Genomic DNA, 3950 nt, shown 5'->3' with positions numbered 1-3950 from the left:
TTTTATTCTCCATTCCATTGTATTTTTCTTTGTCCTCACAGTGACTGGGAAGATGGGGGTGCTGGGCAGAGAAGAGAAAGTGGCCACATTGATTGAGAGGATAGATTTAGCGTAGATGTATCCTAACCATCACCCAAGGAACAACTGCACAAATGTGAGAAGTCACCAGACAATTCATAAAGGGAAGAAATCAACTAAGTGTGACATTTGTGAGAAAGCTTTCACCCATTCCTTAGACCTCTCCAGACATCCGACATTTACACAGGAGAGGAACCCTTCAAGTGTGTGGTTTGTAATAAAGCTTAAATAAAGTCTACAGCCCTCCTTAGACACCAGCAGAGTGTCACTGGGGAGAAACCATTCAAATGTTGGGGGAAAAAATCCATTCACGTGTGAGCTTTGTGACAAATCATTCTCAAAGTGATGGTTCTCTGTGGCTGTCACTAGGTTCACACAAATGAGAATGTGTTCACACTGCATGTTGTGGGGCAGGTCCTTCTTGGGGTTACCATCCCTTTCATAGAGCCACAGAGATGTACAGCACGGAAACAGACCCTTCAGTCCAACTCATCCATGCCGACAAGATATCCCAACCCAATCTAGTCCCACTCAATCCCTCAAAGGATTCAATCAGAGAGAAACACTTCACATGATGTGTGCATCTGAGTTTTAATATGTTCACTGACCCTTGTGAAATACTGGGAAGAAGCCCTGTCTGTAAGGTAGTTAATGAGGCCTTTGCATGATCGCCACATGGTGAATCATTGGTGCATTCACATATATAGTTTGCAACAAATCATTCTTATGGTCATCACTCCACCATTTACCCTAAAACATTTGCACAAATGGGAAATCCATTAATTAAGGGATGGCAATCAAATTTGGATAAAGTCATCACAGTGCCTGGACAAACAGAGCAACCACATGGGAAGTAATCCTTTAGGTGGGAAGCTTATGATAAAGATTTCAATAATGTCTTCCATCATCCTGGGACAGGAGTCAATGCATGCAAGGAGAAGTTCTTCAGGTGCAATATTTCTTACAAGGCTTTCACCCACTCCCCTGATCTCCTGAAGCACCAGGGTATTCACATTGGTGAGAAAAAATATGAGATGTCTGAAAAGGGTTTCACATTGCCAGCATATCGCCTACATCGCCAATATATTCACACAGGTGAGGAACTCTGTAAGTGAGAGTTCTGTAAATATCTTCACACAGTTGTTGCACCTCCTGAAACATCAATGAACCAACACAAGAGACAGACCCTTCACCTATAGCCAGCATTGTTCCACCTCCTCCTCCTCTCACACCAGACACTGTCAACTCCACATGAACTTTGAGTTGGGTCACTTGCTTCCATTGCATTTCATTAAATTAACATTAATTAATATTAAAATGTGCTCCAAGGGTAAAACTGGTCTTTGCCAGCACAACTTGTGTTCACAGTTACTTGATAACTGATTTTATTGTCCATTCCACTGTATTTTCCATTGTGTTCATGGTGACTGGGAAGTTGTGGGTGCTGGGCAGAGAAGATAAAGTAGCCATGTTGTGATTGAGAAGATAGACATAGCACAGGTATATCCTAACCATCACCTCAGAAACAATCCAGGGGAGTCACTGGCCTAGTGGTGTTATTGCTGGACTGTTAATCCAGAGACCCCAGCAGATGGTGGAATTTGAATTCAATAAATATCTGAAAATAGGAGTCTAATGATGACCGTGAATTTCATTGTCAGAAAAAGCTATCTGGTTCACTAATGTTCTTCAGGAAATGAAATCGCCATCCTCACCTTTTCTAGTGTACATGTGACACCAGATCCATGTGGTTGACTCTTAACTGCCCTCTGGACAATTACGGATGGGCAATAAATGCTGGCCTGGCCAGCGATGCCCTCATCCTGTGAATAAATTTTTTTAAAACTGCATAACTGGGCCAGGTCACCTGCTTTTGTCACACTGACCACTGTCTGTGTGAGCTGTTGTTCCAAAGCACTGTCTGTCTCAGCAGTGTCTGTCTCTAATCTCTCCCATCCATCTGGCCAATGATTTCAAGAAGGTAAATTTAACCTTTGACCTGATCACCAACCATCACTAAATGAAGATATCAATGTGTACAGAAGCTCCTGTAGAAATGCAGCATCCTTTCAGTGCAGGATCAGGCAGAAGACGCTTACTGACTCTCACTTTGACCAAGAAGATAATCAAATACTCAGTGGTTAGAAAGGCTCCAGCTACTGATCGCCCAGCACAAGGACCTGGGGGAGGAGCCATTCCTGGGGTAGTAATGGTACTTCAATAACCCTCAGTGTCTCTGGTCTGTGGCACTGTGATTTGGGTGTCAGTGATCAGAGTTGAACTGGATAGACGTAGAAATCTAGAAGTAAGAATGAGGCTGGAGGTGACAGAGATAGGAAGGAAGTGAGACCATGGTGTGAATTTTACTGGAGCATGAGAATTTTAAATTGGAGGCACTGGGGGACTGGGAACCAGTGTAGGTCAGTGAACCCAGGGCTGATAGGTATGGGGGTTAGTTCAGAGAAGGCAGAGTTTTGGCAGAGATGAAGTTTGTGGAGGGTGGAAGATGCAAAGTTGGACAGCAGAGTATTGGAATGGACAAGCTAAATAGAAACAACAACAGTCGGGATGAGGATTCCAACATAAAGATGGACTAGTGTGGCATGGTGGGGGGGGGGGGGGGGGGAGCTTTTGAACATGGGGGATGTTCGAGGAGGAAGTAGGTGATCTTTGTGATGGAGAGGTTGTGGGAATGGGACCATACCTGGAAGTTGAAAAGGATGACATGGACCAATGTTTTGTTGGATGAGAGGGGAGAGGGCAATCAAGAGGAATTTAAGGAATGTAGGAACTGGAGTAATCCCTTGAGCCAGTTACACCATTCATTAGATCATGGCCTATCTGTATTTTAACTCTTATCTACTTGCCTTTACTCTCTAACCCTGAATTCCCTTGCTTAACAATAGAACTATCAACCTCACTTTTGAAACAGGACACAGATTTTATAGCAAAAGATCAAAGTGTCTTAGAACTGATGCGATATATTGAACTAACCTAGATTGCTGTTAAGTCTTTCATCTTTTAGAATGGGTTGCAGGTTTAGATTAATTAATATGTAAATCCGAGAACTTCTTTCAAGTCACACTCCCAAGATAACTTAAGGTGACATCTCAGCTCAGAAAATGCATTAAAGGTGTGAGCTTAGAGTCTGTATATATTCCAATCTTGAGTCAGACTGTTTCCAAAGGACGAATTTATAAAAGGTCACATGGATTGATTGCCTACAGGCTGTGTGCTTGTTGAACAAAATCGAATGTATCTACAAAACAATTCTGCAAATGAAAATTCAATATATCGCATCAGTTGTATGACACTATGATCTTTTGCTATAAATTCTGTGTCCTATGATCCTGCTCCACAGCTATCTGATGAAGGAGCAACGCTCCGAAAGCTTGTACCTCCAAATAAACCTGTTGGACTATAACCTGATGTTGTGTGGTTGTTAACTTTTTCCACCCCAGTCCAACACCGGCTCCTCCACATCTGAATTATTAAGTCATCGAGTCATAAAGTCATAGAGATGTACAGCATGGAAACAGACCCTTTGGTCCAACCTGTCCATGCCGACCAGATATCCCAACCCAATCTAGTCCCACCTGCCAGCATCCAGCCCATATCCCACCAAACCCTTCCTATTCATATACCCATCCAAATGCCTCTTAAATACTGCAATTGTACCAGCCTCCACCACATCCTCTGGCAGCTCATTCCATACATGTACCACCCTCTGTGTGAAAAAGTTGCCCCTTAGGTCTCTTTTATATCTTTCCTCTCTCACCCTAAACCTATCCTCTCTAGGTCTGGACTCCCCGACCCCAGGGAAAAGACTTTGCCTATTTACCCTATCCATGCCCCTCATAATTTTGTAAACC

The sequence above is a fragment of the Chiloscyllium plagiosum genome, chromosome 37 (assembly GCF_004010195.1).
Source record: "Chiloscyllium plagiosum isolate BGI_BamShark_2017 chromosome 37, ASM401019v2, whole genome shotgun sequence".
Lineage (NCBI taxonomy): Eukaryota > Metazoa > Chordata > Chondrichthyes > Orectolobiformes > Hemiscylliidae > Chiloscyllium > Chiloscyllium plagiosum.
The sequence above is the reverse complement of the archived record's forward strand: the minus strand, read 5'-3'. Positions refer to the sequence as shown.